Source organism: Suncus etruscus, chromosome 9 (genome assembly GCF_024139225.1).
Source record: "Suncus etruscus isolate mSunEtr1 chromosome 9, mSunEtr1.pri.cur, whole genome shotgun sequence".
In the NCBI taxonomy this organism is placed as follows: domain Eukaryota; kingdom Metazoa; phylum Chordata; class Mammalia; order Eulipotyphla; family Soricidae; genus Suncus; species Suncus etruscus.
The window spans coordinates 52929727-52942737 of record NC_064856.1 but is presented as its reverse complement, the minus strand read 5'-3'; the positions used below and the strand labels follow the sequence as shown (position 1 = coordinate 52942737).

The window sequence follows — 13011 nt, the reverse complement described above, 5'->3', positions numbered from 1 at the left end:
TACAAATAAGTTGAATACATAAAAAGCAAAACACGTTCAACACAATGTTTTTGCAATATTGTTTACAATAGCAAACATGTGGGAATACCAATTTGAACAATTAAAGATACATATGAATACATAACAAAATATAGCTCATCTATAGTAAGAGACAAAATTTTAACATGTCCATAAAGGAAGTCGATTTATTCGTGATTGAAAAGGAATCAATTTATTTTATTATTTCACCCAGTATGTAACACAGGACACAAAAATGGAATAATTCAAAAAATAGAAGTGAGTGGACAGGAATACAAAATGAAGCTGTCAAAAGAAAATGGGAGTGGAAGTAGAGAAAGGTGAAAGTAATATAATAAAGGGTATGAGATTTACATCGAAGAAAAGGTTAAAGAAATACTTTAGGGATACTTCACCTGTAACATGCAATGATAAATCATAGAATTCTAATGATCAAATGTAACTCAAGTAAAAACAGAGTTAATTATAGGACACGTGGCAATGGTCAATACTATGTTGAAGTTTCCACGGCCCTCTCTTGGCAATTAAAACAAAAAATAAACCATGTACATTGGACATCTTAGACTAGAATACCATAACACATGGTCTTTAGTATCAAATATCACTGACTAAAATTACTACATTTAGAGATGGTGCAAGTGTGGGGGCTCACTTGTTTTTATTGACTCTACTCAGAGGGTCACTAGAAGGACTGTGTTGTGCTGGGGATAGGAATAGGGTTGGGCTCTTGCAAGGTAAGTGCGGTCATCAGTATGCAGCTTTGAGATCTGCCAGAGCAGTAATAATTAGTAGTAATCTTCTGTCAGACTCATTCTCTGAATCGGGTCCAAATCAATCCTATTCTCCTCCAGACACAGAAAATGGAGCCAAAAGTTTCAGCAGGCATCCTAAGAGACAAGCAAGGGTCAGTAGATCCCAAGGACACTGGTAGTTTGTGCGAGGACAATCGTGGCAGTGAAGTGTTTTCCGTTAGTGATATTGGCTGCAACAGTGAAGTACAGTGATAGGTTCTGTTATCAGAGTGTAAACTAAGGAATTAGCTCTTTCTAAAATTTTGAAACCACTAGAGGAGATAAAAATGAAGATAAGGGCATTTGAAGAAAAAGAGTAAAGACTTTGACTTGCATAAGTATGACCCCAGTTAGAAACCCAATATATATATACATATATTTATCCCTCCAAGTAACTGCAGGGTGTGCTAAAATTCACACACTTGCACCTTCTCGATAAAAGACCAGTTGAACGAGAAAATGCTTCAAAACATAACAGTGAGGCAACCAAAATTGGGTTCTCTCAACACATACTAAGACATGGTATCAGTTGCATGCCCCCAATGGGCAGATGAATGGACAGACCACCATAAAAGGTTAAAAAATTACATGGAATATCAATGATTCATCTACTCCACATTATATCATTAATTTTCTAGTAATTATCATCTAGTGATGAGCAGAGAGGTCCATGCTTAATGTATCTAACTAGAACCATCTCTCAAACAGGAATCTATTTAGGATAATCTATTTCCCAGACCCAATAGGAAAAGAAAGCTTGGTGCCATTACCGCTCCCCACATTCCACCTTATTTCTTTTGCATGACCATTCTGATCAGAAACTCCTAAAATAACTGGCTAGACATGCTTGTCCTGTGAGTGCAAGGGGACGTCATAAGGGGCATCATCGTTACAATCTGATGTATGATGTCACTGGGAACTAAACGCACTTCAGCCGAACCTCAGGCTCATTTGGCTAGAGATGCCGCGAACATTTAGAGTCCACTTCCCCCAGATCCCCACGACTACCCTTGCCCCTACCCCTCCTGATATATCCCATACCCTTAGTTTTATTACCCACTTCCCTCAGATAGCAAACCACTTCCTCACCACCCCTTCCCTAATTGGCCCTCCCCAAACAACTCCTTTTGATCCCTCTCCCCATTCCTGCCACCACCCTACCCCGTCTCCATTGTTCCCCCAGGTACCCTCCCATCTTCCCCGACCACCCCCGTCCTGTCCCCTGGGGCCCAAAAAGGAGCTTGAAACACCGAAACTCATGCCTGTGTGCAAGGCAATAACGCTGCAGCCAAGGCCCCCGCGGCAGGGCAGATTCCTGCCGCAGCCGCCTCCTGGTGCTCGTCCTCCTCCTGGACACCAACCCAGGCAGCCTCATAGAAGAAAATAGGTATTTAGGTAAATGATTGTGTGTAATGAAGTGGTATAGAAACTCTATGAGATTCATTTCAAATTAAATTATAAAATTAATCTGTGTAGGAGATCATCGAAGTCAGTTCTGGCAGGGTGGATTTTTGCCTTCAACCTAGGGCTTTCTCGGCCCTACGGCCTCAGACAGGGGATTTAGCTGGAGAGCTCTGGATGGGCAGTTTCCACAACAGCATAGACAATAATGGATGTTGGCCTTCTCGGATCTCTGGACTCCGGCAGGGGCTCAAGTTGGAGGTCCGGTGATGGGCAATGGACTCGAATGGTAGAGAACTTGAGTCCAAGATGCATGTACTCTCTGTCTCACCCCACCCCGAGAATCACCCACAAACTTCTGGCCATGCATCCGTCATTGGGCAATGTCTGCAGATAAAGCCAATCTGGACCCATTGAGGCCCTAAGGCCTGGCGACAGGTTCGATCCTATATATCCATTCACTTTTTACAATATATATTAGGAGAGCTATGGGATCAGAGTTGTGGGGAAGAGGATAGAAGGGATTTTATAAGGTGGTGAATGGGGTGTGGTAAAGAGGCTTAATATAAAATAGGACTAAACACAGTATTGGTTGACATTATGAACAAAACAGATTAGAAATAGAGAGAGGAACCACCACCTAACCAGTGACCCCCACTCATAGACAGACTTTGGAGATCTTTTGAAATGTCTTAGCATTAGGCCTCAAACGATTGAGATGGGTCCTAGCGCTTCAAATTAAAATGGGGCTGCAACATTCCATGTAATGTTATTCCAATATCTAGGCTCTTTATCAATGGTGGGGATAAAGTTTGCTATATATAAATTTCGGGATTAAATTCTGTGTGGAGCATGTTTGGGATAAACAGATTTCACATTTATAGTACTAGATAAAACTAGCGTACTAGAAAAACTGAGCCTTGGCTCTGTTTGAGAGTTACTCAGTACACGTTTCTCTTCCCTCTGTAAATTAGTGTCCACAGGTGTCTGAGGCACCAGCAGAGGCACACAACGTCACAAGTAAGAAGCTTCATATAAATGGAGTTAGGTCTTATCACATGATTCAAGTACTGGGGGGCACTGATTGTATCTTGCAAGATGTAACTAGAACTTGACATGAGAGAGACACCCAGAAATATTCCAGAGAACCGGGGACTTTCAGTGAGAGTGACTGCTACAAGGTCTTTTACTGGCATTACCAGGGTATTACTTGGAAGAACTTTTTTAATTTATTTAAAAATGTATTGTCTTCTTTTAAGCAAGGTGGTTACACATTATTGTTTTCTGTGGGACAATTATTTTGTGAAAATGGGTTTTATGATTGAGTGTCTATCTAGGAATATATATCAGGTATCCCCCAAGTACACACTTTCTTAACAACAATGTCCCCAATTGCACTCATACCATCAACCTATTTAACCTATTGAAAGGTTGTACTTTTTGGCCTGACCTTAATGGGATAGGTCATAGTGCTTATAATCAATATCAATAATCAATAATCACATGTTAAATTATTCCAATTTCTAGGCTCCTCATCAATGACGGAGATAAACTTTGCTAAATATAGCTTTGGGGGTTAGATTGTGAATGGAGCTTTTAGGATAAACATAATTTTCTTTTTATTATATTAAAGAGCTGTTAGCTTTTATTATTAATCAAAACCCAGCTACAATCATGTATGTAATCATGGTGCTTAAATAAAGAAAAAAAATTTTTTTAAAAATTGAAATAGAAACGGAGTGCCGCCCTCTGCGGAACGTATATGGTACTGCAACGTCACCTAACTGCCTTCCCTGTTGGAAGACAGAGATTGATGCGATCTCATGGTGAAGGCAGAGGGAAAGAACCAAGCACAGCCATGAACAAAATGCTTTCAGGAGTGGTTCTTGGGCACAGAACCAGGTATAGCCCCTAAGTACCACTTTATGTGCCCCCAATAAAACGATTAAAATTTTCCTAAAAAGAACCATAGTTTCTACCCTTAGAATATTCTTTTCTTTCCTTATTTTTAAAATAATATCTTCATTTAAGCACTATGGTTCTAAACAATGCATAGTTGGGTTTCATTTATAAAATGTACACCACACTTCACCAGTGAAACTTTCCTGCCACCAGTGTCCCAGCATTTCCCACCTCTCCCATCCCCTTTTTGTTTTTGAGACAGACATTCTATTTCTAGCTCACTTATACCTCACAAATAAGAACCTTAGTGTAGATATTTCTCTAATTGTGCTCACTACTCTTTGTGCTAAGCCTTATTTCATGGGCTTGTCTTTACAACCCTCATCTCTATTATCTCTGGGTATAATTATCATACTGTCTTTCATTTTTCTTAAATCCCACAGATGGGTAAGACTAAACTCTCTCTCTCCCTCTAACTCATTTCACTCAACACAATAGTTTCCATGTTAATCCATGTATAGGCACATGTCATGACTTCATTTTTACTAACAGCTGAGTAGAATTCTATTGTATATGTGTACCACAGTTTCCTTAGCCACACATCTGTTGTCGGTATCTGGATTGTTTTAGATTTTGTTATTGTAAACAGAGCTGCAATGAACAGAGGTGTGTAGAGGGCATTTTTGTATTATGTTTTTGTGTTCCTAGGGTATATCCCCAATAGTGGTATTGCTGGATCATATGGGAGCTCACTTTCCAGTTTTTAAAGGAATATCCATATCATTTCCCAGGAAGGCTTGACTAGATGGCATTTCAAAATCAGCAGTGAATGAGAGTTCCTTTCTCCCTGCATTCATGCCAGCACTAGCTGTTCTTGTTCTTTTTGATGTTTGTCAGTGTCTATGGCATGGGATAATATCTCATTGTTATTTTGATTTGCATCGCCCTGATGATTAATAATGTAGTACATTTTTATGTGAATTTGGTTCCCCTGCATTACATCTCTGAGGGAATATGTGTTCATATCTTCTTCCCATTTTATGATGTGGTTAGATTTTTTTCTTGTTCTGTTAGTGCCTTGTATATCGTAGATATTCTTTATCTGACAGGTATTGGGTGAATAGTTTCTTCCATTCCGTGCGTGGAATTTGAGTCCTAGACAGTTTCCTTTGAGATGAAATATTTCTTAATTTAATGTAGTCCCATTTGCTTATCTCTGCTTCCACTTGTTTGGAGTGTGTTGTTTCCTCCTTGAAGATGCCTTTAGTCTCATGTCAAAAAACATATAAGGCTATGTTTTCTTCTATATACCTTATTATTTGGGGTATGATATCAAGGTCTTTAACCTATGCTTAGTTGACTTTTGTGCATGGTGTTAGATGGGTATTTGAGGTTTTTTAACATGTGGCTGACCAGATGTCCCAAAACCAATTGTTGAAGAGGCTTTCCTTGCTCCATTTCGCAGTTTTTGCTTTTTTATCAAAGATTAATTGATTGAATGTCTGGATAACATTACTTGGATACTCGTCTATTCACTTGATCTGAGAGTCTGTCTCTATTACAATAACATGCTATTTTAATGACTATTGCTTTGTAATACAATTTTGTTTTTGGTCTTTGGACCACACCCAGTGACGCTCAGTGTTTACACCTGGCTATACACTCAGAAGTCAATCCTGGCTGGGGGGACCATATGGAATGCCACAAGGATCCATGGTCCATCCTAGGCTAGCATAGACAAGGCAGATGACTTACTGCTTGCAACATCGCTCTGTAATAGAATTTAAAGTTGGGGGAAGAGGTTTTCAACTTGAGGACATACTCCTCTATATCAGCATACTGTTATGTTACTTTCTATTTGGATTTTGGATTTTGGGGTCATGCATGGTGGTACCCAGGTACAACCACTGGCTGTTAAAGCATCACTCCTGGCACTGGTGGGGATTTCAGTGAGGGTCTTGGCCAGCACAGACGTATGCTATGCTAATGCGTTCACCTTGTACTATCTCGTCAGAACCTCCATATCAGTGTAGAATTGAGTGAGTCATAAGGGCAGAGAACACATGACTACTGGGTTCCCTCAAAGTAGTCAAGTCACTGGGACATAGTCTCAAAGGGGGAATTGACTAGAACTGAAAGCTACAAGGGGATACCAGAAAGCCTAGGAAAAGAAAAGCACAGGATGGGAGGCCTTCATATTCAAGACTTGGTTGTATGGGCAGCTTGGTATTTCAAAGGCCCATAAAGTAGATACTCTACAGGACTCTTATTCTGGAATTTAAGCTGCTTTAATCAAATCTTGCCCTCTGTTCTCCCATACTGTAAAGGTATTTGCAATGTGGGCATATGTCCGGTTGCCCACATTGTTCGTAGGCTTCTGTTCCTCTACAGTGGTCCCTGTATTCTCTATCACTAATCCTGGCTGCCAGCACCCCTGGATACTCCTTGCCCTGTCATGCCCTGGCCAAACTCTGACAGAAAACCTGCCTGGCCGGCCTCCCCAGTGTCAGCCAAAACTTAAAGAAATTGGGAATAGGAGGGTGACAAAGAGGTGACTGGTGCTTTCTGGGAGTAAAGAGAGAAAAAGAAGAGCTGCCCTATTCATTCCTCCTGAAAACGACCCTGTGGAGTTGAGGGAGCTGTGCCAGATGTAGGGATCTTTACATTATTATGGGATTTTTCCAGTTACAAAAGGATCATCAGGAAAAGGGTGGAATCTGGGTCACCCTCCTTCATAGAGCAGCGACTGGAAGAGCTAGATTTCTCCTGGGATGTGTCCAAAGACTCACTGACATGTGCTGGGACTTTCAGCCCTAGTTGATTGGAAAGGTTAAGTTTCAGGATTAAGCTTCAGAGGTCTTATTGCAAACAGGAAAGTAAAGGACAAATCAAAAGTAGGAGAAGGAAGAGGAGGGAGGAAGAGGGAGAAGGATAAAGATGAGGATGATCGTGTTCTGTTCTTGACAGTGATCATTATGCCATGTTCCATACATCTCTGAGAACTTAGCAATAGCTCTCACGCAGACACCCCTTGGAAACAGGGCTAAGGAGGTGAAGCAATCAGTAAGGGTCAGTACGAATCACTGAAAAATTCACGACATCCAGGACTCCAGGCCAGGACTGTCCCAAAGACTTGATTCACTGGACTGTTCCCTACTCTGGTAGAGTAACTCTTCACAACCACCTGCAGATAACCCCAAATATCTCTAGCTTCCAGTACTCTGTCTAAGCCTGCCTCTTCCCAAACCTTATGGACTGGGCCCCCTGCTAGCCAGTCGGGGTTTACAGAATCACACAAAAACCTTTGACTGTCACCTACTGGCACTTTAGGAAATTACTTTTCTTTCAAAACTCTGATGAGTGAAAGCGGGGGTCTCAAGCTCAATTTACCTGGGGGCCGCAGGAGGCAAAGGCGGGATGAGGGAAAGCCTCAAAAGGGATTTGGCTTACCGAATAATTGCAATAAGAATAGCATTAGTAAGAAAAAACATTGCAAAAAATCGCATTAAATATTTGCATACCCCAAATGGAACTCCTCAGGGTATGCGAATGTTTAATGCCATATTTTTCTTACTAATGCTATTTTTATTGCAATTATTTGGTAAGCGAATAACCGAGAATACTGCGATATTTGAAGGCTGGCCACAGGCCACAAAATGTTGTATGGAGGGCTGCAAATGGCCTGTGGGCCTCGAGTTTGAGACCCCTGAGTTACAGCAATCAATATCTAGAAGCAGAAGTAATAAAATGCTTCTTCCTTTGTCTCTTGATTTTTCCACAGCTAAAAATAATAATTCATGGAACAGGCATGAATTTCCTTTTCCTAAACTTTCTATGATGTTGGGTCAGATTAATAATTAAAAGGTTAAGATACCTTTAGCACGTGACTACAACTGGATTCCAGGCACTCCGTATGATTTCTGTCTGTCTCTCTGTCTCTCTTTCTCCCTCCCTCTCTCACCTTTTTCTTTTAGACACTTTGATTTTTAATATTTTTAATGAAGCAGTTCTATGAATATTACATTTTATATAAAATATTTCTTTAAGCACCATGCTTACAAGCATGATTGTAGTTGGGTTTCAGTCATAAGCAGAACACCCACTTCATTAGGGAAAAGGGCAACATTCCCACCACCAATGCCCCCACCCCCTCCTACCCAAACCCTGCCTGTATTCAAGAAAGGCATTCTACTTCACTGACTCATTAAGATGGTTATGATAGTTGTTAGTGTAGTTATTTCCCAAATTACACTCACCACTCTATGTGGTTCGCTTCAGATTGTGAACTGGTCCTTCGGCCATCATCTCTATTGTCTCTATGGATGATTACAATAATGTCCTTAATTTTCTGAAAACACATAGATGAGTGAGACTATTCTGTGTCTATCTCTCTCCCTCTGACTTATTTCACTCAGCATAATAGATTCCATGTACATCCATGTATAGGAAAATTTCATGACTTCATCTCTCCTGAAGGCTGCATAATATTCCATTGTGTATATGTACCACGTTTCTTTAGCTGCTCATCTGTTGAAGGGCATCTTGGTTGTTTCCAGAGTCTGACTATAATAAATAGTGCTGCAATGAATATAGGCATGAGGAAGACATTTTTGAATTGCATTTTTGTGTTCCTAGAGTATATTCCTAGGAGTGGAATAGCTGGACCATATGGGAGCTCAATTTTCAGGTTTTTTTGTTTTTGTTTCTGTTTTTTTTTTTTTTTAGGAATCTTCATATTGTTTTCCATAAAGTCTGGACTAGATGGCATTCCCACCAGCAGTGAATACGAGTTCCTTTCTCTCACACCTTTCCCCAACCCCTGCATTGAATCTTCTTGTTCTTTGTGATGTGTGCCAGTCTCTGATGCTTGAGAGGCTACCCAATTTTTGTTTTAATTGGTATTTTCCTAATGATTAGCAATGTGGAGCGTTTTACTTTCATGTGCCTTGTGGCCATTTGTATTTCTTTTTTGAGAAATTGTTCATTTCTTCTCCCCATTTTTTGATGGGTTAGAAGTTTATTTCGTGGTAAGTTGTGTCAGTATCTTGTATATTTTTATAGGCGACCCTTATCTGATGAGTATAGGGTGAACAGTTTCTCCCATTCTGTGGCTGGCTTTTGTATACTAGGGGCTTTTTTCTTTGATGTACAGAAGTTTCACAGCTTAATATAGTCCCATGTGTTTATCTCTGCTTCCACTTGTTTGGAAGAAACCCTCCCTGAAGATGCCCTTAGTATAAATGTCATGGAGTGTCTTACCTACATGTTTTTCTATAAACCTTATGGTTTCAGGCCTGTTGTCAAGGTACTTAATCAATTAGGATTTGACCTTTGTGCATGATGCTAGAAGGAGATCTGAGTTCACTTTTTTGCAAGTGTCTGACCAGTTGTGTCAACACCATTTGTTGAAGACGCTTTCCTTGCTCCATTCTGCATGTCTTGCCCCTTTATCAAATGTTAATTGGTTGTATGTCTGGGAAGCTTTCTCTGAACACTCAAGTCTATTTCACTGCTCTGAGGGTCTGTCTTTATTCCAGTACCATGCTGTGTTAATGAACATAGTGTTGTAATACAGTTTAAAGTTGGGGAAAGTGATCCATCTTAACTTTCCTTGGATTTGTTATTATATATATGATATAAATCAGAATTGTTAGAGTACTATTATAGTAATAACATACACAAAATTGTGCCTAACTGATCAATTCAATGCTTCTCATCCTTATTTCTTCGGCCACTGTAAAACCATAATAAGCTGGAGAAATGGTGTTGGCGGTTGGAGCAGAGGCAGCAGCACGACGAGCAGCGGAGGTGGTCCTGAGCGAAGGTGAAGATGGTGGCAGCTGGCAGTGGAGGCGGCTGCAGCAAGGGCGGCTGAGCCCCTAAGCGGCTCAAGACTGACAACTCTGGCGACCAGCACGGAGGGCTGCTGCGGCAGCTGAGGAGCCAGGGCAGCGGGTGGCGGAGGCGGGGAGAAAAACGGTGACCCGCACAAAACCCCCGCTTCCCCCGTCGTCCACATCAGGGGCCTGGTTGATGATGTGGTAGAAGATCACTTGTAGAGGCTTTGCAGGAATTTGGACCCATCACCTATGATGTGGTGATGCCTAAAATAAGACAAGCATTGGTGGAGTTTAAAGATTGTTGGGGACTTGCAACACCATGAACTACGCAGCCGACAACCAAATCTACATCGCTGGTCACCCTGCTTTTGTGAATTACTCGAACAGCCAGAAGATCTCCCGTGTGTCAACAGTGTGCTTCTCTTCACCATCTTGAACCCCATCTACTCCATCACTTTGTATGTTCTGTACACTATCTGTAACCCTTGTGGCCCTGTCCAGAGAATCGTCATTTTCCACAAGAATGGAGTCCAGGCCATGGTGGAATTTGACTCCGTGCAGAGTGCCCAACGGCCAAGGCCTCCCTCAACGGGGCTGACATCTACTCGGGCTGCTGCACCTGAAGATTGAATATTAAAGCCTACACGCTTGAAATCGTTCAAGAATGATCAGGATACTTGGGACTACACTAACCCCAATCTCAGTGGACAAGGTGACCCAAGCAGCAACCCCAAAAACGCCAGAGACAGCCCCGTCTCCTGGGAGATCATCCTGCGGAATATGGAGGGCCCCACGGTGGGTACTACAGCCATTACCATGATGAGGGCTACCGAAGGATGGGCCCACCCGTGGGGGATTGCAACGGCCCCCAGTGTGGGCACCCCCACCCCCTCCCCCACCACCCGAGTATGGCCCTCACACGGACAGCCCCGTGCTCATATCCAGCACCCGAGCAACCTGCTGCACTTCTTCAATGCCCCCCTGGAAGTGACTGAGAACTTCTTTGAGATCTGTGATGAGCTGGGAGTAAAGCGACCATAGTCTGTAAAAGTCTTCTCCCGCAAAAGTGAACGCAGCTCCTCAGGGCTGCTAGAGTGGGAATCCAAGAGCGATGCCCTGGAAACTTTGGGCTTCCTGAACCATTACCTGATGAAAAACCCAAATGGCCCATACCCGTACACCCTGAAGTTCTGTTTCTCCACTGCTCAGCACGCCTCCTAACTGGATACCTAGGAAGTAGTTCCCATTCGAGCAGGAAAACATTGCTTTTCCTTGATGCTGGTTATTTTTTCCCTTTCTGCAAAAGTTCCTGTATTCCTTTTTTTTTTAAATGCTAGGTTAGAGGCTTTTAACCATAATGGAAATGCTAAAAGTCAAGAGGGGGAGGGGAAGGGGAACTGAGAACCCCCAGATTAAACTTCACTTTTGGAAATTATTGTACATGTGATTTTTCCCCCTTGTTCATACATTTGTGCTGCTCACGTACTCTTGGCACATTTCAATAAAACAGTTTGAAAATAAACACTTGTCTGGGATCCCCCCCCAAAAAAAAAAAAAACCATAATAAGCTGAAAAAAATAGAACCAAACAGTTATTGTAGAACAACTTTAATATAAGGCAGCCAAGTATATATTTTAGAATATTTTAATAGGGAGATATATGCAAAACTTTGATGTAATGTTTTATAAAACAATTGTATACTTTATAGTTTTAACAATGGAAAACACCCATGCAATAAAATATAAAATGATCTGTATATTTCATATACATTTCATTCGCTATATAGACACACTTTTACAGTTACCAGGTATCTTTTTTCATTTTATTTTAACTTTTTCTCAAAATATGCAATCAAGCACAAATTATAATTATTTCCACACATATACATTCTTAGTCTTTCCCTTTAGTCTCAAAAAAGCCTCTATGTAAAGAACTGAAAACACTTTTATATTCAAATTAAAATCATCTGAATAAAATAGTGCCTCTGTTTTAAGACAAGTCTCAGAAAAAAACAAATGCACTATTCTATTATGAGAAGTATTCAACCATTTCAAAGAATATGTAAACAAAACACATCATTTACTATATTATAACTGTACAGTAAACAATAAAAGGTAATCCTAGAAATCCTAGGTTTTGAGAGGCAAATGGAATTGTCCTCAAATCATTTCAAACTGCAACTAAATGATAGTCTTGAACAAGCAGGAACTCAGTACATCATAATGAAATCTAAGAAAAGGAGATGGAGGACCGGAGTAGTAGCACAGTGGTAGGCCTCTTGTCTTGCATGCAGCTCACCCAGGAAGGACCTTGGTTGGATTCCCAGCATCCCATATGGTTCCCCAAGCCAGGAGGGATTTCTGAGCGCATAGTCAGGAGTAACCCATGAGCGACACCAGATGTGCCCCCCCAAATAAAAGATGGAAACACAACTATTTCTCATGTCCTCTATTACATAATATGCATGCATATATCTAGAATGTGTAGAATGTAAAGATATATGGAAGTTATTGCTAATAAGTAAATGATCAATTATTTTTTAATTTTTTATTTAAAAACTTTATTACATACATGATTGTGTTTGGGTTTCAGTCATGTAAAGAACACCACCCATCACCAGTGCAACGTTCCCATCACCAATGTCCCAAATCTCCCTCCTCCCCACCCAACCCCCACCTGTACTCTAGACAAGTTTTTATTTCCCTCATACATTCTCATTATTAGGATAGTTCAAAATGTAGTTATTTCTCTAACTAAACTCATCGCTGTTTGTGGTGTGTTTCATGAGGTGAGCTGTAACTTCTAGCTCTTTTCTCTTTTGTGTCTGAAAGTTATTACTGCAAGAATGTCTTTCATTTTTCTTAAAACCCATAGATGAGTGAGACCATTCTGCGTCTTTCTCTCTCTCTGACTTATTTCACTCAGCATAATAGATTCCATGTACATCCATGTATAGGAAAATTTCATGACTTCATCTCTCCTGACAGCTGCATAATATTGTGTATATGTGCCACTGTTTCTTTAGCCATTCGTCTGTTGAAGGGTATCTTGGCTATTTC

The 13011-nt window shown here is 40.9% G+C and overlaps 1 pseudogene; it reads left to right on the top strand.

The window, feature by feature from the left end:
- Window positions 1-878: 878 nt before the first annotated feature.
- On the top strand, window positions 879-10575 carry LOC126018439 (heterogeneous nuclear ribonucleoprotein L-like; annotated as a pseudogene).
- Window positions 10576-13011: the final 2436 nt, after the last annotated feature.